Source organism: Momordica charantia, assembly GCF_013281855.1.
Source record: "Momordica charantia cultivar OHB3-1 chromosome 1 unlocalized genomic scaffold, Mcharantia_2.0 BLBB01000001.1, whole genome shotgun sequence".
Classification (NCBI taxonomy): domain Eukaryota; kingdom Viridiplantae; phylum Streptophyta; class Magnoliopsida; order Cucurbitales; family Cucurbitaceae; genus Momordica; species Momordica charantia.
The window spans coordinates 7,718,377-7,744,757 of NW_028275157.1; the positions used below are offsets into that span (position 1 = coordinate 7,718,377).

The 26,381-nt window shown below is 34.3% G+C and overlaps 2 long non-coding RNA genes across 2 annotated transcripts; one reads left to right on the forward strand and one right to left on the reverse strand.

The window, feature by feature from the left end:
• Window positions 1-723: 723 nt before the first annotated feature.
• On the reverse strand, window positions 724-9,321 carry LOC111017839 (uncharacterized). The gene is made up of 5 exons (XR_002602341.2): window positions 9,167-9,321; window positions 8,501-8,628; window positions 8,150-8,244; window positions 2,840-3,173; window positions 724-1,062 (listed from the first exon to the last, which is right to left on the reverse strand). It is a non-coding gene; the product is annotated as an uncharacterized LOC111017839 (long non-coding RNA).
• An 11,154-nt stretch (window positions 9,322-20,475) lies between these two features.
• Window positions 20,476-25,527, forward strand: LOC111017858 (uncharacterized). Its single transcript, XR_002602345.2, has 2 exons — window positions 20,476-20,915; window positions 25,216-25,527. It is a non-coding gene; the product is annotated as an uncharacterized LOC111017858 (long non-coding RNA).
• Window positions 25,528-26,381: the final 854 nt, after the last annotated feature.

The following is a 26,381-nucleotide window of genomic DNA, read 5'->3' on the forward strand; positions in this document are numbered from 1 at the left end:
AGAAATCATCGTTTCCATAAAAATAAAAATAAAAAACCCATAAACTCTCTTTAATAAAAAATTCTTTGATTTATGGCCAAAGAGTTCTCAACCCTATTTTACAAAATCACACCAAGCTAACAATTGATTCCTCGTCCAAAAAAGACACAGAGAAGAAAGAGCCTCCGTTGAGCAAAACTATAGTTCTTAGCAATTTTTAGGCGATTATTCACCGCCACCTATGAAAATCTCCTGTTCTTCTATTTTAGAGTGTTTTCCAACGAATATTCACTACTGCATGAGAAGCTCCAGTTTTTAGTTATTTTTCTTGCAATTATTCACTGCTGGATCTCCTTTTTCAGTGTGTTTTTTTAGCGATTATTCACTGCCATCGACAAGAAGTTCCATACTTTAGTTTTTTTCTTTTTAAAATTTTTTTGAGCGATGAAAAACTAAGCAGTCTTTCCAATATTTTAGATTGGTCACTGGCGTTTCTTATCCAGAGACGAGAAAGAACTCACCTGATTTTTGGTGCGATTTCTTCGACATTTTGTTCGATTTTAGCGGCCATTCAGTAGGAGATTTCAAATTATAATAAATGTATATATTATATAACCGTATATACCAATAAGAAATATATATTATATAATCTACTTGACGGTTATATATGTTTATCATACTTTAGATTTAAGTTGAAGGTATATAACTTTTTTTTTTGAAATCCAAAAGAAAAAAAAAACTTCGTTAAAAAAAACTTGCCACTTGGGCTACAAAAGCACTAAATGGGCCATGGTGAAACAAGACAATTAAGCTTCATAAACAAACGCATATTTCGTCAAACACTTGGCTACAGTATTTTGATCTCTCTGCACATGGCTGAAAGTAACTCTCTCTAAACTCCTTTGAAGCCCACGAATTTCGGCAACCAAAACCTCTGTCTCTCCCAAAATTTCCATATGTGAAGAAAGAAGCTTTACGGCTTCAAGACAATTAGACTCCACACAAATCTGATGGAACTCCAACCAAAGAGCAAGGCGATGAGCCTCCTTAATAGCCACCAATTCCGCATGCAAAGGTGAGAATCTGACGTCCACAAATTGGGACAATGCAAAAATGATGTTCAAATCTTTTGTTATACTCAATGCTTCAAGTACAGGTTATCGCACATAACAAATCGATAAACCAATATATCAGAAGAGCCAATTCCCAATGACAGCCAACAACGAAGTAAAAATAAGAGATAAAAGAGAGAAAGAAAAACACAACGATTTATAGTGGTTCGATCATAAAATTGATCTACATCCACTTTAGTCACTTCACTAAATCAGAATCGATTACAAAGAAAACATCGGGGAACTCACCCTCAGCTTTACCACCACTGAAAACACGTGAAAACTCTTCAATATTCTTCCCTCAGCCTCAGTATGCCTTACCCATACATAATAGCACACTCCCAGCAAGATTTCTCACTCAACCTTGCTCTCTCCCAAGCTGTAACTTCATGGTCTCTCTTTTTAGGAAGAATGCGTGAAGGAGAAGAAGAAGAAATCTACAAAATTCTAAAGTCTTCTTTTTCTAACCAACTAATCCAGACCATTTAGCTGGACCGATAGTGGGAATATTGCTGACATCACCCTGATATACCAAAAATGAGTTGGATAAAAACATGACTCATTTTTAAAGCTGACTGGACTTAGCAAATAAGAGATTAAGGCAGTCAACAAATTACAAATCTCCACCTTGACTACTTAATCTCTATTCTGATCTCCTTTCAAGTGAAGTAACTTTGAATCACCCCAACTACACAGCTCCAATCTTGAGAGTCTTAAGACAACTCTCAAGCTTGAAAATAGTCACTGCTTTAGTAAAAGCATCTGCAGCATTTTCAGACGTACCAATCTTTTTAAGGTTTACTTTCCCCTCATTTATTACATCTCTTATGAAATGGTAACGCACATCAATATGCTTGGTCCTTTCATGAAAGGTTTGATTTTTCGAACATTCTGCACTTTGGCTCTCACAATATATGGTCGCTGTCTTGGTTTCTTCTCCTTCTAATTTAGAAGTTAGCTCTTGAAGCCACAAGGCCTCTTTCACAACCTCAGTGGCAGCCATATATTCTGATTCTGTGGTTGAAAGAGCAACCATAGAATGGAATGATAATCGCCATCAACAAATCCGACTAAATATTCAGGATCATTAACTGATTTAGTGTATATTAGACCATAATTTACAGTTCCTTTAACATATCGTAGAATCCATTTAATAGCTAGCCAATGTTGCCACCCCGGATTTGACATAAATCTCGAAACTACACTCATACAATGGGCTAAGTCAGGTCTAGTACATACCATCAAATACATCAAACTACCCACCACATTTGAATAAGGTATAGAAGCCATTTTCTCTCTTTCTTCTTCATTTTTAGGAGCTTGTTCCATTGAAAGTTTGAAATGCCTTCCTATTGGGTCTCGGTGGGTTTGGAGTCATACATATGAAATTTCTTTTAACATTTTTTCATCATAAACCTTCTGAGATAGTTTCAATATCCCCTCTGTTCTGTCTCTCATAATATCAATACCCAAAATTCTTCTTGCCTCACCCATATATTTCATTTCAAATTTTCCCTTAAGTTGATTTTTTAAACAAACAATCTCCTTTATATCTTCGTAAGCTAACAACATATCATCAACATATTGCAAGAGATATATTGTTGCTTTATTTGGAGAGTGTTTAAAGTAAACACAGTGGTCTAATTTACTCTTAATAAAACCACATTTAGTAATAAAAGAATCAAACTTAAGATACCATCTCCTAGGTGATTGTTTTAAACCATAAAGTGATTTCTTCAAGAGCATACCTTATTCTCATCTTTTTTTGAGATGAATCCTTTGGAATGTTCCATGTATATTGTTTCTGCCAAGTCCCCGTGCAAGAATGCGGTCTTTACGTCCATTTGCTCAAGCTCTAGATCATATGCATCAGTTAGTGATAGAAGAATTCGAATTGAAGCATGTCTTACCACCGGTGAAATTTTTTTTGTGTAATCAACTCCTTCCTTTTGTGTGGAGAAACGCCATTTTCACTATCATTTGACTCTAAAGCGGTAGTGCTAGTCGAAATCGGACTCCTCTCCCAGGGTAGAGCAGTTCAGTCTACTTGATAACAACGAATCTGTATAGCTCAACCTCGACCTATCAGAATAACATCGAGAAACAACACGGTTACGAACTACTGAATACAAAAATCAAATAGCTCGATACTATAACTCGAAGGTTAAGAAACGTGACTTTAAAGAAGGTGATCTGGTGTTAAGAAAGATTATGCCCAATACCAAAGATTCAACTAGCGGAGCGTTCGGGCCAACATGGGAGGGCCCATACAAAGTCACTAAAGTGGTGCGAATAGGCACTTGTGCTCTAGAAGACCAATGGAGGAAGGCCTTACTACACCCATGGCACGCTCAACACCTCAAAAGATACTACCACTAGTTCAACATATTTCTAGACATTTTTATGTTTTTCCATTATTTGGACCAACTAAGGTTATTGTAACTAAATCTTCGATAGGACGATCTTCCTATTAATAAAGTCTTTGACAGTCGACGTGATACTTAGTTTTTATGTTCATTCTGAAAGTAAATTTCTCAAGCAAGGGGCATCATATGAATATCTACATATCTACGACCTAAATATCTACATATCTACGACCAATCAAGAAACTCAAAATTGGGACGGACCTAGAAGCAAGCCAAACAGGCAAAAAGCCAATAACCGCTCAGCATGGTCAAAACTAAAGTAGAAAAATACATGATATAAAACTATTTGGCATAAAAAGCCAGGCAAGTTAGAAATCCAAAGATATCGACATTAGTTCTGTTAAAGTTGGATCTCAAGGCCAAAAGTAAATGGTTTAAACTCATATGAGAATAAAATCAGACTTAGGAGACTTGATTGTGGTCATGAATAGTATCGACAAGCTCAAGGCATAAAACAAGTGGTAGGAACTAAGCAGCTAAAACCCAAAATTGGACCAATAGCTTTTGGTAGAAGCTCTGTGAGTTAGAAACCTTGACATTATTAGCCATTGATATACATATAAATTAGGCTATGTTATAGAATGATCTCGTGGTAACGACAAGCGACAGGTACTCTCAAAACAAAGATCTTGACACAATTATTCATCTTCTGTTTTGAGATTGGGGGCCATTGTTATAGAGAACAAAAACGACTCGAAATGAGACAAAGAGTTGAAGCCCGAGATCATCGATTGGGGGAGATCGACCCGCGACGTAACGAGCATGCCCAAAGGACGACCTAATGCCGAGGTAGAGAACGAGGAAAGCGACTAGCAGAGAACCAACCGGGCCGGGCTCGGCCCACGACCCAGCCCGTGAATCTCCCACCTGCAATCAACGATTCCCCTCGGGCCCTGCAATGCTGAATTAGGGTTTGGCTACGAAAGGTTCTGGAATCATCTTCATGGCTATAAGTAGCAGTGAGATCCAACCTTGAAGAGGCAAGTGACTTATCTCTAGCTCACTATTTTCTCAACTCTCCCTCACTAACTTAAGCATCAGAGCTTATGTAACTGAGGTCACACGGATTTAGATCGGTTTGGTTTTTCAGGTATCGGTTCCCTTATTATCAAGTTAGGTGTGTGCTAGAAGAAGAATCAGAGAGTCAAAATCCACGCATCAACAGCCTGAAGCAAATCCTCATTCCATCTCCCTTCAACCATAAGATCACTCACCAATAGGTCTCTATTCGAGTGGGGAGGAGGGAGGGATAAAGACTTGAAAGTCGTAGCATGAAGTAAACAAGGATCATAAAAAACACGAATAGTTGGGCCATCTCCTATTCTTTTCCTCAAACCATATTGTAAAAGTTCTCAGTCCCATAAAAAACTCTTCGAAAAATAAGAATAATTCTTATCAAGAGAAATGTCAATATAATGTGTATGTTATATAACACATTGGATAAAAAACTATATATTATATAACTTAATAATTTAGTATATACCACTAAAAGATATATATTATATAACATATTGGGTGGGTATATTATTGTCATACTATAGATTAGTTTAAAAAGTATATTTTATATAACCTAATTATTTAGTATATACCAATAAAAGGTATATATTATATAGTATTTTAGACGAATATATATTTATCATACTGTAGATAATATTAGAGTAGAAATTATATTATGTTAATGTCGCTAGAATTTTCAACCATCGAAAAACTAATGGATCGCCGGAAAAAAATTAGATCCACGAAAGAACGATTGAGCCATTGTTATGAGTTTCAGAAATTTAATAAGAGCGGGAAGTAAAAAAAAACCATCAGAAAAATAATATAATAGTGAACCAATGTAAAGTCATCAGATGTTTGAAAAAAATAAGTATAAAATCATCGAAAATGGAGCAATCGTAAATTTCCAGAAAAATAAGAACTTCAAAAAGGTGATGAAAATTTTAGTCATTTGTGGTTATTATATACACTAAAATGGAAAGAAATGAAAATATAAGAAATTATTTACAAAATATAATAAAAATATAAAGACTATTCCATAACCATAAAAGGAGGAAAGAAAATGAAAATATAACATTTTTTAAATAAATATATATATATATATATACGCGCCTAAAAGTCAATTCAATGTCACTCTTATTTGATAGGTTCAAAAAAAGAAGAAACAAACGTGGAGTACGATTTTAAGATGTATATATATATATATATACACACACACATACACGTACGTACATTTGGTTCGATTTGAGATTTAGCTTATTATTTACAAATCGAAATTGAACTGAACCATTCAATTTTTTACCGTTAGTAAAGCAAATTGAACCGACATCTTAATTAAACTGCCAAAATCAGTTTGACTCAGTTTAATTTGTCTGTTTTATTGTGTTCCTCTATTTTGTGGCACACCCCTAATATTGGGACAAAAAATTGAAATTCAAATCACGATTTGTAAAATTTGAAAAATTTGGACATTTATAAAATAACATCAATGAATTGAGATAGTTTCCCCTAATTTCGTTAGCACTATAGAAAAATGAGCTTCAAGGACGAAATATTTTCGTCGTGGAAGGTATATACAACAAAAATGTTTTATTCTCAAGACCAGTCCGAGTGGAGTTGCCAAAGGATTTCAACCATGAAAACTAAAGCATCGCATAACTCCACGACAAAATCATGTTTCTTTGATTAAGAGACGAACAATAGTTTCGTTGCTTTGATACTTTGGCCATTATTTTTTGTCGCAGTTTACGTTCTTGTTTTTCCCTTTTTTTGTATTGTGACATTATACAATTTCATTACTATATATAACGATATTTTCATTATTTCGTCGTTAAATTAAAAAAAAAACATTATGTTCCATCCAATATAAATAATTGCATGTGATCAAAATCATAATACATAATATAACAAACATAAGACATGTTTCCTAGAAAAATAAAAATAAAAACAAAAAATACAAAACAAAATAAAACATAAGACACAGTCATTCAACATACTTAACATTAAAAAATATAAGCTCCAACAACAAACTTAACGTTGTGAAGTTCATTCATGAAAGATAATCATAATTCTCAAGCTCCAACATCAAACTCCAACAAACTCCGAAACAAACTTCACATTCAAAAAAATTCAAGCTCCAAGAATTACCATTCCATTGTTTGTTATGGGGCTCACAGACACATTCAAAAGTTTGAAAGCTCCAATAACAAACATAAGACACGTTCGAAAGTACAATCTTCAACAAAAAATTTCACATTTATAGAAGACAAAAACATATTTCTCAAGCTCCAACAACAAACTTCACATGGAAGAAAAAAAAACAGAATTCTCAAGTTCCAACAACAAACTCTATAACAACTCCACATCCAAATGTTAGTTTAAACTCCAACAACAAAATTTCCATTAAAAAATTCACATTCACGTTTTATAGATCAAAAATATACGATAATCAAAAGATCCAACAACGAAGTCTAAAACAAAATTCACATTAGGCACCACCACACGTCAAAATGTATTATATATCATACTCAATGCACCCTTCATTCCACCCACCACCTCACCCACACTCCACTCCCTCAAACTACACCATCAAAACTTCAAACTCCACTAGCAATATTAGAGCAAAACATAAGGTGCATTGAAAAGCTTAAGCTCCAACAACAAACATAAGGCATGTTCAAAATTTCAACCTCCAGCAACAAACTTCACATTCATGAGAGTAAAAAACATATTTAACAAACTTCACATTCATGAGAGTCAAAAACATATTTCTCAAACTCCAACAATAAACTTTACCTGGAACACAAAAACATAATTCTCCAGCTCCAACAACAAACTTTATAACAAACTCCACATCCAAATGTTTCAAACTCCAACAACAAACACAAACTAACTTTATTCTTGTGAGCATCCTATTGCAACTTTTTGGTACCTTACTCAGTGATGAACTTCCTCTTTCAATAAATCCCTTGCATCCTTGCCAAACCTTCTATTGTATTCCTAGCGTTGCATATTCAGTAACTCCTGCGCCCTTACCATTTGCTCATTGATTGTTGTTCAATTACAAACGTTGTACCTCTAATAATTCTTGTAGTTGACTATGTAATAATATTTATGTTTTTGTAAGTCGAGCTTCCAAGGTATGAACGTACTCTTGGGAGCATCCTGCCGCCTTTTTTTTGGTACCTTACTCAATGATGAACTTCCCCTCCTCTAGTAAATCTCTGAAGAATTTATTCTATCCTTTCAAACATTCTCTCGTATTCCTGGCATTGCATATCCAATAGCTCTGGCATCCTTGTCATCTGCTCATTTGATTGTCGTTCAGCCACCAAACGTTGTGGCTCTAATAATTTATGTCGTTGACTCTGTAGTAATTCTTAAGTTTTTGCAAATCGAGCTTTCAGAGTCTGAACATACTCTGCCACATCTTTTTTACTTTGTGGTCTCGGACCAGATCTCATCCGTCTCTTTTTTACTTTATGGTCTCGGACCAGATCTCATCCCCTTCTTATTGGGTAAAACAACTCAAAAGGACTCGAATACTCCTCGTCTTCTTTTTCTATTCCAATAGATTATTTAATAATAATGAGATTCAAAACATATAATATACTACCACAAAGCACGAGTTTATACCTTGTCTTATCGATGAGATAGAAATGATTTTGGTCCAGCAAAATGATTGAATGAGAGCGTTTACTCCTTCTTACTTTGTTTTTTGTAGACTTTACCTACAGAAACAACATATATATATTCAGTCAAGTTTTTTTTAACCAAAACGACACCGTTTATATTTGGCGACAAACATGAGTTTCGTTGCAAAAAAACAAGACGGTGTCGTTTGGTGTTGATATTGCGAAAAATGTTCCTTTCATCGCCTTTTATGCGACGAAAGAGAATTTTGTCGCTTCTCTAAGCGATGGACTATTAATTCGTCGCATCATTAACAATGAAAATCAACTAACAAACTCAGTCTATGATACTCACGTGGCAGAGGAGCACCCACAAAATTAACTTTTTCGAGTTCAATATTTCTTTGTCGAAGAGCATCCACCGTACTGTTATGGAGGCATAAACATAATTTGTTTGTAGCTTATTCCTCTTTTTCATTTCAACTACAAGATTGTCAGATACACAATTTATTTAATGAGTAAAAAAGATACACTAAACCAAAAATATTCCCCAAAATCACGTATATTCCCCACAAAAACAAAGAAAAAATAATTCAATAATATTTCCACGTAACTAAAGAGAAAGCATCAAGATTATATAGAAAAATATAAAAGAAAATGTAAGACAACATCGTATTATCAGAAACACTTTCTACAATTAAAAGAAAGTATCAACAACATAAAGAGAGGAAGTAGCAATGGCATTAGAGGAAAATAATAGACAAATATTATATATATGTTAACTAAACTACAGCAAAGTAAAATAATAAACTAAACCACAAATATCCAACAGAAATGATGCAAATAATATTAAATCCCAATATGTCTATTTGAACTCAAACCCTCAAAAAAATTATGAAAAAAAGAAGAAAATAAAAATAACATATGGTTTTCTTTCGCAATATATATTTTGTTCCAAAAACCAAAACAGAAATTGAAAAGAAATTAGAAAGCAATCAGAAGCAACAGAGGAAGAAATCACCTGAAGGCTGAGAGGTTATTGTTTCACTGAGAGTATGGAGGCTAGAAAGTAGTGAAATTGGTCGTGGATGTTAATGAAAAAGCTGTCATTGCCGGTAATTTATAGACAGATACGACTCCCATTTGATGTGACCATTAAAAACTACGTGTTACAGATGAAAATGACATGCATTGGTTACGATTTTGTTGATTTATAGATAGATACGACTTCCATTTGATGTGACCATTAAAAATCACGTGTTACAGATGAAAATCACATGCATTGGTTACGATTTTGGTGATTTATAGACAGATACGACTTCCATTTGATGTGACCATTAAAAACCACGTGTCACAGATGAAAACCACATGCATTGGTTACGATTTTGGTTCAACTTGTGAGAAACACGTGCATCTTTTGTCGTTTATTTTAAAGTATAAAAAATATTAGAAAATAATAAATTAGTAAAAATTATAATTTAATTAGCTTTTTAAAAATAATTATATAAATAATAGAGGCTAGAAAGTAGTGAAATTGGGTGTGATGTCAGTACAAATGCTGTCAATGCCCTTGATTTCTAGACAGCTGTTGAGTTCCAAAAGCCACGTGTTAGGGATAAAAATAGCATGCATTGGTTGTGATTTTAGTTGGAAATATATCATTTCTGTATTAGCCATAAAACTCACATCTTGGTACAGTGGTTTACAGTAAAGTATAGCCCCAATTATTTTTATTTATATTTTTTATTATAAAAATATTTCAATTTAAAAAAAATTATATAATTAAATTCACACTAACCTCAATTCTAAAATTGAAACTTACTTTTCATAAATACTTCAAATTTTTTAAAAAATAAAAAGTTAATAGAATTCATGATTCTATATTATTTTTATAGAAATAATTAAAAAATTTATTAATACAAATATGTCAATTATAAAAATATAAAAAGAAAATACCGTGAAATATTCCAATTATAAGCTTTTAAAATAACTTTCTTCTCTATCATTTTAAATGGTACAACTACCACCCTACTGTTTTGAACCTAAAATAGATTTGTGGTCTTCTTATATAATTATTGTCGGAAATTTATTAAAAATATGATACGACATTTATTAAAAATAGTTATATGATATAAACTTAATTAGATATATTTTGTAAGAAAAAAAACTTAATTAGATATAAAAGTTAAAATTGTTTGTTTTAATTGAAATTTGTTTTAAAAAGAAAAATAAGTAAAAATAAGTATAATCTATAGCTATATCTATATCTATAATTATATCTATATCTATATCAAACATTTTTTAGCCCATAATACCCTTCTTAATTTTAAGTAAGTTACATAAATTTCCTTTTTTATAATAATTAACAATGGAATACACTTAAAACTTCGTTAAGAAAAAGAATGCACTTAAAATTATTAATTAATTATTTCATAGCAACCACCATTTTAATTATGTAGAAGTCCGTTCGAAACGTTTCATTGAAATGTTCAAAGAAAAATCAAATGGAAGGATTTGATAATTATTAACAATGGAATATGCTACGGTTTATTGAAATGGTTTATTGAAATGTTCAAAGAAGAATAGGAGCAATAAATGTCATTGTTTAGTAACAAATTCAGTTACAAAAAAGTATTATCATGATTATCACACATGATTATCACACTAATAACCGTAACGGAACACTATTCAAATTCTCAATGGAGTATATAAATATAACGATACTAGATTTAAACTCTCAGACCTCCTAAAAATTGATTGGAATAAGTTCAACGTGATGATTCTGAGTGACGCAATGGAAATGGGAGGAGACGAAATCAACCGTGGACGGGGACAGGGTTGAGACATGCATTTTCTATTTTTGAGACCCGACCTGTGGAAATTTTTGTCTTCCACTAAAGTAGAGACATGAAAATAGAGATGTAAGTAAACTTTTGGAAGATAAATTTTAGAGAAATAAATAAAAATATTTAGAAAAAAAATAGTGAAACAAAAGTTAAAGACAAAAAAAAAATTTAGAGAAAAAAAAACAAAGTCGAAAGGAAAAGATATGTTAAAGAAAAAAAATTATAAAGAAATAGAAAAATTATAGTGGAAACAAATTTAGAGATAAAAACAAGATTCAAAATATAATTTTTATAGAAAATAAATAAATAAAAGTTACCGTCAAATAAAATTGAACGAGAAAATAAAATATAATTTTTAGAGGAAAAAATAGGTTATGACGAGAAAGAAAAGTTATGAAATATGAAATTTTAGAGACAAAAAAAGTTAGAAAAAATATTAAATTTTTAGATACAAGAAAACTGGTCTGGTATGTTTGAAAAAAAAACAAAAATAAAGAAAAATTTGGAGAGAGACAAATAACAATAAAAATTTTAGAGGGAGAAAAAAAGTTTGTAGAGAGAAATTTAGAAATAAAAAAATTTTAGAGTGAAAAATCAATTTTTTAGAAATAAATATGAGAAAGAAAAAAAGTTGAGTATTAGAAGAAAAAATGAGATTTTGGAAAACAAAAACTAAATTAATTTTTTTTTTTGTTTTTGAAATTTACATAAAATTTCAAAATGATTTTTGAAAAACAAAAACACAAAATTGAATTGTTATCAAACAAACCTATGTTTCAAAAACTAACAACCAAAAACCAAAAACCAAAAATAAAAAACGAAATGATTATCAAACGGGTCTTAAAGTATTTCTTGTTTTAATTTTATTTTCCATTTTGTGTAAAAAGTTATTAGATCATATTATTTTTCTGTGCACAGTTCTATGAGTTAGTAGACAGTTGGGATACTTATGAATTGGTTTTGTTATTTTTTCTCTTATTTAAATGGAATTTGTAATGCTGATAAGTTAACGAGGAATATGCAATTTTTCCCAAATTAGTCTTAATATGGTATCAGAGGATATTTTCGCATTTTCTCTCTCTAGACTACGATCATGACTGATTCTCTTATGGAAGACCCTATTCCTCCAGCTTCGAATGCTTCGCCATTGTCTTTAACCTCGACTCCAACTGTTGATTCCGCTATTAATCCCTATTATCTGCATCATACAGATAATACTGGCTTAGTTTTTGTTAAGAGCAAGCTTGGGTTTATTGATGGATCGCTTCCGCATCCTACCGTAGAATTGCTATCGGCTTGGATCTGCAATAACCATGTGGTTATCGCTTGGATTTTGAACTCCGTCTCTAAAGAAATCTCTCCAAGCATTCTTTTTTCCGAATGTGCTCGAGATATTTGGGTGGATCTGAAGGAAAGATTTGATAAGAGCAATGGACCGTGAATCTTTCAATTGAAGCGCGAATTGGCTACTTTGTCTCAAGATCAAAACTCGGTTAGTCTTTATTTCACCAAACTCAAGTCTGCATGGGACGAATTGAATCAGTATAGGCCGGTATGTTCTTGTTCCTGCACTTCCAGTGGTACGAAATCGGCTATTGCCTTTCTTGAGTACGAATATTTGATGAATTTATTGATAGGATTAAATGAGTCTTATGCTCAGACTCGCGCTCAATTGTTGCTCATGGATCCTCCCCCAACGATTAACAAGGCTTTCTCCCTTGTTCGACAAGAAGAACAGCAACGTGTTATCGGCAATTCCTCTGTTCCTTCTTCTGCGAATTCGTCTTTTGCCCTGGCGGTTTCACAGTCCCCGATTTCAGGTAATTCTATGCCTAAGCCTAATTCATCTGGTGTCAAGAGGAAGAAGCGTGCGTTCTGTACTCGTTGTGGTGTGCATGGTCATACAATCGATCGATGCTACAAACTCCATGGTTACCCTCCCAGTTATCGTTCTCAAGGACAATGCAATACTCAACGATCAACACAATCCCAAGGCTCCTCACAGTTCCAGACTTCCTCGAAGCCTTCGGATTCTGCAGTCCTGGCTGTGTCTCAGAATGCCTCTTCCTCAGCTATGGCTTATGAATGCTCAGTGTCAGCAGTTGATTCAACTTCTGCCGTCACAAATGCATGTCAATTCCAAGTCTCCTACTCCTACTAAGACTTAGGGAAATTGGCATGGATAACCTAAAAAAGTTTGTTGTTTGTTCAACTTACCTCAATTAAAAAATTTGACTCAACTGACCCAATTTAATATTTTGAATAGAATATTGAAGGATGAAATTTACTATTTTAGCCTCAATCTGGAATGTAAGTGAAGTTGCAAACGAATTAACACGAAAGGAAATTAATGGGCAGGTTCGACCGTGGTTATTGTTAGTTTGACCTTGGTTAGTAGAAAAATAACACGAATTTTTTGCTTCACCACGACCGTGAACTATAGGACCCTGGGCGTGGTGTTAATGAAAGGCAACTAATGGGCTAGATTGGACCGTGGTTAAAATGAATGCTTGACCACAGCCGTGAAAACTAGTACCACGACCGTGGTGTTCATGAAAGACAACTAATGGGTTAGGTTGGACCGTGGTTAAATTGTTTGCTTGACCACGGCCATGAAAAAGAGTACCACGGCCGTTAATTTAATGACCATTATACCCCTCAGTTCAAATTCAAACTGTTCGTATCTCTCATTCCATCTTCTTTTCTGTTCTTTCGTTTTCGTTTTCGTTTTCACCCATTCGATTTACACTCCCTCAATTTCCTCTGTTTCACTCTCTACTAGTCAATATCGTGCTTCGAATCGCTTCCCATATCCGAAACTTCGAGGTTAGAACATTTTATTTCGTATTTGCGTCCCTTCTATGGCAAGAAAATAATTTTTTTTTTACTTATATTTGCGATTTTTTTCGTTATTCGTCCATTAATTCCTTCCATGGCAACCTATTTAGTATTTTCGGTACTTGTAGGGCTCGAAATCGGCGTTTTTTGTTTATGATTTGCGTTTGTGGTTGAAATTTTGATTTAGGGCTTCAGGGTTTCTGTTTTCGGTTGTGTTTGCATGGGTTTGTGTGGGCTGAACGTTTTCTGTTGCGTTTGTTATCGTTGTGTGGGTTTTCTACAGTGTAAAAAGGAAGGTTTAATGGGCACGTTAACGGTCGTGGTTCAATGCAAATTTCATGGGCGTGGTTTTTGGCCGTGGTTAAAATGATTGCTTGACCACGGCCATGAAAAAGAGTACCACGGCATTGGTTCTGTCCAAATTCACGGTCGTAACACGACCATGGTCGTGACCTTGAAATTTGACAGAATCAATATCCTTCTTGAATTTGCACTACCTAGGCCATGGTAAGCCCATGAATTTGGACAGATTATGTTGTTTTTGGGTTTTCATCTGTTCCTTTCTATGTTTGGGTTTTCATCCATTCCTTTCATCTGTTCCTTTCTTTGTTTGGGTTTTGGCTTGCTGAATAATGTATTTGTATTTCAAGTTTATAAAATGGACCATGGTCGTCAGCCAATCAAGGTTATCTGTATGCAATCGACCTAAAACCACGGCCGTTAATCATAAAACCATTGACCACGGCCATTAAACGAATAAACACGGCCATGAATCATTGACTTACGTAACTTCTTTTACCCACAAAAATACTAACAAAAATTCAGAAATTTCATTTACTCCAACTAAATACATCATATTCTAGACGAATAGAAAACAATATTATGAATCAATAAAAAACTAACCTCGTTCAAGGTGTTAGAGATGAAAATTTGACTTCCTTTAATGGATTCAAGATGTGAAAAATGTTGGAAAAGGTATGGAAGTTCTTCAAAACCACGTGAAAGATGTGCTTCTGGACAATACAGACTGAAACATACTTTTATTCTCTGCACTCGGTGAGAAATGTGTGGGTATATAATAAATGATAGTACAAATTGGGGAATTATTAAGTTGGTGGTAGTTTAATAAATTCATGGCCATGAATCAAGTAGAACTCGCCCATGGTTTTAATTACACGAACCTAGGTGATTCTGTGCCAGATTTGTTGTAGTTCAATTCATTTGGGGGTATATTCGTAATTGCAGACTCTCTGAAATGTCAGAAAAGTTAAAACTGGGTCAATTGAGTCAATTTTTATAAATTAGGTCATTTGAGCAAAATTGAAACTTTTTCAGGTCAATTGAGTCAATTTCCCTAAGACTTATTTGGCAGGTACATCGGTTGCTTCTTTATCTACTGATTTATCTTGGATCGTTGACTCTGGGGCATCAACTCATATTTGTTGTTCTAAGTCTCTTTTCCATACAATGTCACGAATCACGCCAGTATATGTGAGTTTGCCAAATAAGGCACATTTTTCTGTGGATTTCGTTGGATCTATCCGGATTTCAGGGGATTTAGTTCTACGTCATGTGTTTTATATTCTCGAATTCCGCTACAATTATTATCCATCAGCTCCTTGGTCAACGATATGCCTCATATTGTTGTTGAATTCTCTAATGCTTGTATTATACAGGACAAGTTCACTTTGAAGAAGATTGACAAGGGTAGTTTGCACAATGCTTTGATTGGTGATACTGACTTCATACCCACTGTTTGTCACTCTTCTGTTCATAAACACAGAAATTCTTTTGATATTTGGCATGCTCGCTTTGGCCATCCTTCCTTTGAGAGATTATATGTTTTGCGTGATTCCTTGCATTTTGATTCTGCTGGATATAAAGATCATATATTTGCCCTGTATGTCCTCTCGCTAAACAAAAGTGATTGTCATTTACTTCTCATAATAACATGGCAACTCATGCTTTTGATGTAGTACATGCTGATGTTTAGGGTCCGTTTGCTCATATTTCTTATCATAGCTACAGATATTTCCTCACTATTGTTGATGACTGCACTCCGTTCACTTGGGTTTTTATGCTACGACAAAAATCTGATGTTCAAAATATTATGCCTCACTTTCTTGCATATGTTGAAACTCAGTTTGGCACTTGTGTTAAGATTTTTCGATTAGATAATGCACCTGAACTGCTCTTTACTGACTTGTTTCTGTCCAAAGGGATTATCCATCAATTTTCTTGCGTTACCCATCCTGAGCAAAACTCTGTGGTTGAGAGAAAGCACCAACATATTCTCAATGTTGCACGTGCACTTTTCTTTCAATCTCGAGTTCCTATTACTTTCTGGGCTGATTGTATATTAACAGCAGTTTATTTGATTAACCGAACTCCATCTCCCAGCCTTGAGTGCATTACTCCTTTCCAATCCTTATATGGGGTTGTTCCAGATTATGCCTTTTTAGGAGTATTTGGCTCTCTCTGTTATGCATCCACTTTACCAAGTCATCGTACCAAATTTGAGTCTCGTGCCTCTACTACTGCTTTTATTAGTTACCCTATTGGAATGAAAGGTCATAGGTTATATGACCTTCAATCTAAGAGAATTTTTGTCTCCAGAGATGTCGTCTTCCATGAAACCACTTTCCCATTTCATGATATTTCTGATGCATCTCCCTCAGATCCATTCCCGGATCTTGTTCTTCTTAAATCATTTGATATTTCTTCTACTACATCATTGCCTTAGATCAGCATTAATCCTATTGATCATACATTACCAATAAATGGACATTTGCCCACTGATGATAGTGATCTACCCAATGATGGTATTTTGCCCACTGATTCTAGTTTGCCTACTACAGATGCTTTGCCCGCTGATGGTCATTTGCCCACTAATGATACCACTGATGCTTCTCTAGCTGATCTTGTTGATGTTACGGCTAGTTCTTCTGCATCTGATGGTACTTTACTCTTAGGCGTTCTACTCAGTCAGTTAGACAACCATCTTATTTGCAAGACTATCACTGTGCTCTTTTAGATGGTTCTCCCATTCCTTGCCCTTTAACTAAGCATCCTTTACAACAATGTCTGTCTTATGATCGTCTGGCTTCATCTCACAATTCTTTCACTGTTGGTTTATCTACCAACGTCGAACCACAATTTTATCACCATATTGTTGTACACAAGCATTGGCGGGATGCTATGGCTGCTGAATTAGATGCCATTGAGGCTAATCATACATAGGCAGTGGTTCCTCTTCCTTTTGGGCATCATAGTATTGGATGCAAATAGGTATACCGAATTAAATATAAATCTGATGGTTCAATTGAATGCTATAAAGCTCGATTAGTGGCCAAGGGCTACACTCAACAAGAAGGATTTGATTACATTGAGACGTTCTCTCCAGTTGCCAAATTAGTCACAGTCAAAGTTCTTCTTACTTTGGCTGTCTTTAAACAATGGCCTCTGTTTCAACTCGATGTTAACAATGCCTTCCTCCACGGAGATCTCTTTGAAGAGGTTTATATGGATCTTTCTTTGGGTTATAAGCCTCCACCTTTGGTTGCACGACAGGGGGAGCGTCTTGTATATCGTCTCCAGAAATCTATCTATGGGCTGAAACAGGCTTCTAGGCAATGGTTTGCCAAGTTTTCTACGGCCTTGCTTTCTCTTGGATTTGTGCAATCCAAAGCTGACTATTCTTTATTTACCAGAGGCTCGGGTTCTTCTTTTGTCGCTCTCCTTGTTTACGTTGATGATATCATACTCACCAGAGCTTTTTCTTCTCTTCTTGATGAATTGAGGATAAAGCTTAATCAGTGTTTTCGCTTAAAGGATCTTGGTCTTCTCAAATATTTCTTGGGCATTGAACTATCTCGGTCTTCAAGAGGAATTTTTTTGTCTCAAAGGCATTACACCTTATCTTTGCTGATGTTGGTTTATTAGGATGCAAAGCTGCTTTTGTGTCTTTGGATCCTCTCTTGAAGCTTAGTATCTTTGATTCTAATCCTTTACATGACCATTCTAGAAGCTTCTATATCTCACTATTACGTGGCCGGATATCACTTTTGCTGTCAATCGCTTAAGCCAGTTTATTTCTCGGCCTTGTAAAAGTCATTTAGCATCTGTTTATTCTCTACTACATTATTTGAAAAATGCCCCTGGGTGTGGTATTTTTTTGGCAGCTTCTTCGTTTCAGCTCCGAGCATTTTCGGATGGTGATACTCGATTGCAGCCCCCAAAACCCAATTAAATGCAATCTATCGGCCTCCGAAATTGCGTTCGACTAGTGGTTTTTGTGTCTTCTTGGGAGATTCTTTAATTTCTTGGAAGTCCAAGAAGCAGACCACCATATCTCGTTCTTCTACTGAAGCCGAGTACAGAGCTTTGCCGACCACCACTTGTGAGCTTATTTGGTTATCAAACCTTTTACTTGAGTTGCAGGTGTCCTTTTGTTCCTCCAGCTTTGCTATTCTGTGACAATGAAGACGCCATACACATTGCTAATAATCATCGGTTTCACGAACGTACGAAGCACATTGAGTTAGACTGTCATTTTGTTCATGAGAAAGCTATTTCTGGGTTTATTCGTCTCATGCCCGTTCGGTCTCTTCTTCAGTTGGCCGATGCTTTCACTAAACCGCTTGCTGCTGCCTCCTTGCAATTGTTTGTGGTCAAGATGGGCATGATTGACATCTTTCCTCCATCTTTGAGGGGGAGTATTAGATCATATTATTTTTCTGTGTACAATTCTGTTAGTTAGTAGATAGTTGAGATACTTATGAATTGGTTTTGTAACCTCCCATTGCTCAAGATCCGATAGCATGCAGCAACTAGTTGTAAAAGAGAGGGCCATGTCGAAACTGAAATACCGGAGGCGCCATAATACTTCCTGATTTGAAGGGGCCGCTTTGGCTTGTATTTTTTCTCTTATTTAAAGGGAGTTTGTAATTATGCAATTTTTCCCAAATTAGTCTTAATAGAAGTATTTATCTAACATAGATGTATTGTTTAGATTCAACAAGATGTACACACTACCATTTATAGCAATTTGATCTTAGTCCTTTAGAAAAGACAGCGGAATCAGCCTGCGGCAAAAGAAAATGAACAATATCCCAATTTATTTCAAATTGAAATTAGGCACATAACATTCAATTTACAAACAAGCCAATATTTTGTTTAATAAAACATCTTTTCTTTTCTTTTATTATTATTATTATTATATTATTATATATATTTTTTTAGAATATTTAGGTAGTATGCTATTCTTAATGCTCTAGTTTTAGAATACACATACACGCTTTCATAAAAAAAAAAATTTAATTGTCATTAAAACAATAAATTTTATTTGATTTATATTTTTCTTCCTTTGTCCATCGTATTTATAATTATATAAAAACTACAAATCAATTTTTTTCCTGTAAAAAAATGGCATTTTTTTTTATAATTTTACATAATTATCGTTAGTCTTTGATATATCCCGCATTATTTTTATTATAAAATTATTCTCTAAAATAGTTTTTTTAGTACTTCTAACAATCAATGAGGTAGAAATTCGAGCCTAACATTATATAAATTACTTTATATCTTAACCAATTTAGTTGTACATAGTTCTATGTCAAATTTCAAGAAAAAATAGTTGTCGTCCAATTGAATTAATAAATAAATTATTTTTTTTATTTGTATTGCATCAATTTAAAAATTATATCTTTACAAAATAAATTATAGAAAAAATAATTAATAAACTTATTATACGTATTAAAATGAGTGAGATTACAAAACATGAAATAATAATAGAAATAGAAAAATATATATATAAGAAGTATTATAGAATAAAAACAATCGACCAACTAAAATATATTACAATTGCTATAAGTAAAATAAAATAATTAATAACATTTCACCAAAATTAATTTGAAAGGTAAGATATTTCAATTAAAAAACTCCCTACATTGTAGGGTAAAAAAAACAAACTAAACTATAATGTAAATAAATAATCATCTTAAAAATGTTATTTCCATGTTCACGTTTAAATTTAAATTAAAAGTAGTACATTAATTAAATATGTGTAATTATAAAAGTGTTAATTATTTTTTTCTACTACATTATTAAGTGCTAATAATTAATTATATGAAAACTAACTATACATTTTATTCATATAAATACAAATTACAATTAAAAGGTTATATTAGGACATTAAAAACCCTCCTCGGAAGTACAAAACTTGAATCTCATTACCACAACTCTACGCTATTTAAAAATTGATGTTAATTACATCAAAATTAGATTAAAAAACATAACATATAAAATAAAAATATTTAACAACAAATATAGATATATTATTAATAATATATAAAACTAATCTTAATTTTTCAAAAAAATGATTTTACTTAATAATATTTCACTCAAATTATTATCTTTAAATAATTAAAATAAATAAAGTGCTAAAACACTGGTCTATTAAAAAGTAAGGATCCTTGAAAAAAAATTTTAGACCAATTTTGCCCCAATCATTTTTAATGAATTACAAATACATCATTTACTTTTAGACCCTCATATTCGTGGTGTGTTGTCCATTAATTATTAACACATCATTAACCATTTTTTTTAGGAGAAAAGAAGTAAAAGAACTAAAGGAGGTCGTGATTAGACAAGTTAGCCACCTGGATACAGCTATCCCAAAATACACTTTCCCTTTGCTTACACAGAAATTGCTCTTGTATCCACTTTTGAGATAGAGATAATTCCACATAGAGTTTTCAGGCTTTCGATTTCTTCCATAATCCACCAGATTTCTGTTAAGTCTTCGTCTTCATCATGCAAAACCTTACCAAGCTCCTCTGAATCGGTTTCCACTCGAATTGGAAGAGATGGCGCACGCGACAGCATATGACGAAGGCCTTCCAGCACTGCTTGTGCCTCCATTCTCTTCACACCATGGCACGACTCTACCATTTTGCTGCCTGCAGCAACGACTTCGCTCTTCCAATTTCTCAGCACCCATCCCAATCCTCCCTGTTGGTGTGACTCTGACTGAGAAGTATATGTATTAAGCGTCCATGCATGTATTGGGGGAGTAACCCATTTCAGGTTCGTCTCTGGATTCCTTCTGAAATTAATTGAACTGATGGCATCTTTAGTAGTTCACCGTGCTGGATTACCGTTGTGATGTTTGTTGAAATGTTCTGATAAAACTTTGGTGGTCTGTTGAATCAACTCCGTAGAACTAGGGCTTCCGCGCTTAAAGATCACATTGTTTCAGAAATTCCAGATAACCCACGAACAAATCATCGAGCTTTCTAGGTCCGTCGTGCTTGGATTTTCCAAAATCCAGCTTCAACAATCATCGAACGTCCATGTTCCCCTATCAATCAGAAATAACCACAAATTAAAATTCGTTAAAGAACCCATAATTCCTTTGTTACCTTGCAGTCCCAAAAGAGGTGGATTGCTGTCTCTTCGTGGTTCCTGCAAAAAACAAACACCATCAATAACAATTCCTTTTCGAAAAAGATTAGACTTGATAGGAATTAAACTTTTCACAATCCTCCAGCAAGCTATCTTAATTTTAGGAGCAACGGATGTTTTCCAAATCGATTCCAAGCGTTGGACTAGTGCTTAGAGTTAGAAGAATTTGTTTCTTGAACATCGGTCATTTGCATACCCAAATGGTAGGCGCTTCTAACAAAGAAAACCCCTTTTTTATCCACTCCCCATATAACTATATCATCCCTATTGCTTTTAGGAAGAGGGATTTGCAAAACTTGGTCTACTTCCGAAGCCATAAAGCTACTCTGAACCTTCTCCTCATCCCATCTGCCTCTTTTAGCCAACAACCAAGCAACCGGATGATCCCTCACATGATTGGGGGTAAAAACAGGTTTAAAAGGGCCATCCCTTGGAATCCAACCGTTACCCACTCTCCATCGGTACCCTTTCTCAGACAGCTCCCGACCCCAAAGAATACTTCTCCAAGCATAAGATGGATTATAACCCAACTTAGCCTTCAAGAAGGAATCGGTCTTGAAATATTTCCCTTTAAAGATTCTTGCCATGAGGCTATTTGGTTGCTTCATTATCCTCCATCTCTGCTTAGCTAACATTATTAAAGCTCATTCCTCTTTGATCCTTCCGAGTGCATAGTCTTTTCCAACTCTGCCAATGAATTTTATAGTTTTCAGGGGTCGAGCCCCACCAAAACCGAGTATAAATACTGTGGATGTCATGACAAAGCGTGACTGGAAGCTTAAAACAACTAAGGGTATAGTTAAGGATGGCCTGAGCAACCGCCTTAATGAAGACCTCTTTTCCACCCATCGAAAAAACTTTCCTTTCCAGCCCTGAGAGCCTTCCACATTCTTTCTTTCAATGCACTGAAAACTTGGCACCTATTCTTGTTAATCTGCGATGGTAGGTGGAGATACTGTCCCAACTGCATCGTATAAGGGATGTTAAGTTCTCTGTGGATGTGTTCAACCATGTCTTGGCTCGTATTTTTGCTGGCCATAAAAAGGGACTTCTCCAAATTGATAGTTTAACCCAATGCTACCTCATATGATTTGAGCACTCTTTTAATGGTCCCGCAATCTTTCTGAGTGGCATTGAAGAAAACTAAACTGTCATATGCAAAAAATAAATGCAAGAGTGAGGGGCAGTATTTATTAATGTGAAAGCCACAAAAATTATTTACTTCCTCCTCCTACAGGAGAAGTGAGGAAAAACCTTCAGAACATAGCAGAAATAGATAAAGGGATAAAGGGTCTCCCTGAGGAAGTCCTCGCTCTGGCTTGAAATACAGCCCTGGGGCTCTGTTAATGAGAGTCGAGAAATTCACCGATTCCACCCAGCTCATAATCAACTCAATCCATCTGGAACATAACATCATTCTCATCATAACCCCCCTCAAATACCTCCACTCCACTCTATCATACGCTTTACATATCCAGCTTTAAAGCCGCCACCCCAATCTTACCGGTCGATTTGCTTTGGAGAGAGTGAATACATTCAAAGCCAATAATCGCGTTGTCCATGATAAGACACCCTGGGACAAACGTCGACTGAGAAGGGGAAATTACATCACTCAAAACCTGCTTAAGCCTGTTAGCCAGAGTTTTCGATACGATTTTATAAATAAAATTACATAGGCTAATTGGCCTAAAATCTTTCGTATGCTCCGAATTCTTCTTCTTTGGGATAAGAACAATAAAAGTTTTATTCAGCTGATCCACATCCTTGGAGCTATTAAGACCTGCAAGCAAATATCGACAGTTTCCTATCCCACAATGTCCTAGTAATTCTGATAGAAAGAAGCTTGGAACCTGTCTAGACCAGATGCTTTTGACGGAGGCATATCAGCTAAAACCCTTCGAACCTCTTTAGATGTGAATTCCCTCGTAAGTATTTGATTCAGCTTGCTTGAAATCTTCGGAGAAATAGAGTTCAAAACCGACCTCATGTCTTGCTCACTAGGGTGATTTGTCGTGAAAAGCTGCCTAAAGTAGGAGACAACAATATGACCGATCACATTCTCCGATCTACACCAGATTCCCGAGTCATTAAAAAAGCCACCAATTCTGTTGGTTTTCTTCTGCTGACTCGTTCGTATGTGAAACCACTTTTTATTCCTGTCTTCCCAATTTAGTCATTCCTCCCTTGACCTTTACCTCCAATAAATCTCTTCTTCTTCAAAAAGCTTGTTCAACTCGCTCTCTGCCTTCCAAATGTTATGCCGCCAACTGCCATTTCTAGCCAGAGAAAGATCCCGAATTTCAGCTTCTTTCCTAGCTATCGCCCCACGAAGAGAGCCATTAAGCCTTAACCTGTTCCACTTACCAAGTTCGACTAAGCAAGTTTTAAGCTTTCGTTGGAACATTACCATATTCATCTCCCCTCGATTTGACCACATTCTTTCAATGATCTCCTTACATTCGCCCATTTGATACCACGAATTCTCAAACCGGCGCGGTCTACGACCCCTACTTTCCCCTTCTAAACCGTCACCCTCAACAAGCCAAGTAGCAATAATTTGTCCTATGATCCGAGGCCAAGAAATTCAGATGATGCACTACTATAGATGTCTGGATTAGAAGCATTTCCACATTTATTAGAAACCTATCCAATCTCTCTCAAATAAGCTGTCTCGCAGAATGCCCATCACACCATGTAAAATCATCTCCAGAATATCCCAGGTCAATTAAACCGATTAAACCGCACGTGTCAATAATATCCATGAAATCCTGCATAAGTTTCTGTCACCTTGGAACTCCCCCTAGTTTCTCCGAATCATAGAGAATCTCGTTGAAATCTCCTCCCAACAACCAACGGAGGGATGAGATACTGTGAAGCCGACCAATTAGCTCCCAAGTCTCCTGCCTTCTATCCTGGGCTGATTGACCATAAATTCCTGTAAAACACTACTTTAAACCATTAATCACTGCATCAATGTGTCCTTGGGAATACAACATGATTTGGACATCCCAGTCATTATTCCAAAACAACATAAGCCCCCCGTTGAGTCCGATGCTCGGGACACGAAAACAACTGTCAAAATTTAGCTCCGCTCTTATTTTCTGTACTTTATGACTTTGGCATCTGGTTTCTATTAGGAATACCATTTCTAAAAATGAGCTATCCCACCTCCAAACCTTCGCGCGCCCAACTTTAGGACTTGGCCCCGAGACTCGCAACATTGCCACGGCAAATAGCTGAACACTCTTCACGCATCAGCTATGGACAATTCCTTACACCAGACACTCTGCCCAACAACACTCTAGGGAACTTCCGTCCCAACAAACACGTACTCTCTGAGCGGCACATAACAGTGCACCCCTCGGGTTGAGGCTTACAAGCCTACCACGGAATTGACTCTCGTGGCACTAACCCAGGTTAATAAATTTCATTCATCATTTGTATTAATTTAAGATTGGACAACTCCATACATATACAAGAAAACCTTAAAATTAATTATTCAATATAAAAGTATTTATAAAAAAAAATACTTATTTTTAATTTTAATAACTTTAATTAATAAAAATAGGAAAGTTATGAATATGAAAAGTTTTTGGGTGAAAAGTTTTGTTTGTTTATTTCTATAAATTCATGTGTTTTACTTTAGTTGGAACTAATAATGTAATTAAAAAGGTGTTAGAATCTCAAAAGTTTTCCAACTTATTCATTCCCTACATGTATATATATAGAGTTTTCTCGATCTTTTTCTATGACAATTTGACTCTCTCTTAATTTGCTTCGTTTAATTTCTTGATTTCTTCTTCCAAATTTTATAGATTTAGTAGTGTTATATTGCATAGTGGTCTAGAACATTGAGTACCTCAAGTTATAGGAGTTGCAAGAGTAATGTTGTTTATTAATTAAACATGATTGAATCTTACAGTGTAGTTTGGTCTCACACGTCAATCAAAGACGTCTCAAGTGTTGGTGACATATTTAGTTGCAAGGGAAGCACACATGTTGGATCTATATCTCGATTCTTAGACTTGCTCTCAAAGAACTCTTCAATCTTCAAAGACGTCTCAAGATGTTGGTTATATATTCAAGTTGCAAGAGAAGCACTTGCTGGATCTATATCGCGGTTCCTATGCTTGTGATATTACAATTTCACTTTGTAACGAAGTTAATAAAAGTATTGTTCAATCAATTATCAAGGCGAGAATTTATTTAAATGTTATTGGAATTTTTTTTACTATATTGCTTTTTATTTTTCTTTTATAATTAATGTAATGTTTTATTCCAACTATTTGGTGAAAGAATAATACACTTATTGATCATGGTAAGTGAATACCTTAAAAAATTTTTAATAAAATTAATTGTAAATAATAAATTAATCCATTATCAAAATATAATAATTTTGATAACACAAAATGTTGGAATGCAAAGTTTTTCCTATAATTTAAAAAAAAATCATTTAATTATAATTTATGATGGCTAATGTTTTGTAACTTCTATATAAATATAAGTTTTTTTTTTCTGCAATTTTATTCACAAACACTTCAGATCCATTCATTATTATTTCAAATAATTAGTATAATTATAAATATGAAATCAAATTAGTAAAAAAAAAATTTTCTTCCTTGAAGTTGATAATATATAACCAAAATAATAATATGATATTTTTGTTAATAATTAAAATATAAAAATACTTATATATATTTTATTGATATATTAAAAATAATAAAATGCAACCTAAACTTCTGATAATGCAAATGTATATGCACTTAAAGAAATTAAATGAATGGAATGCGAAGAGTTATAAGGTAAAAGTTTTGTATTCATATACATAAATTAGTTATATAATTAAATATTGTATTTTGATGCTTAACTTAATTTTATAATTTTTTATTTAAATTACATTTATTTTGTTATTAATTTTCAATATACATGATTTTTGTGATGTCAATGAAAACACTATTATTGCCCGTGATTTCTAGATAGATGCAACATCGGTTTGATGTGAGTACTAAAAGCCACATGTTAGATACGAAAATCACATACACTGGCTATGATTTTTGGCTCAACTTGTGAAAAACACGTGGGATGCAC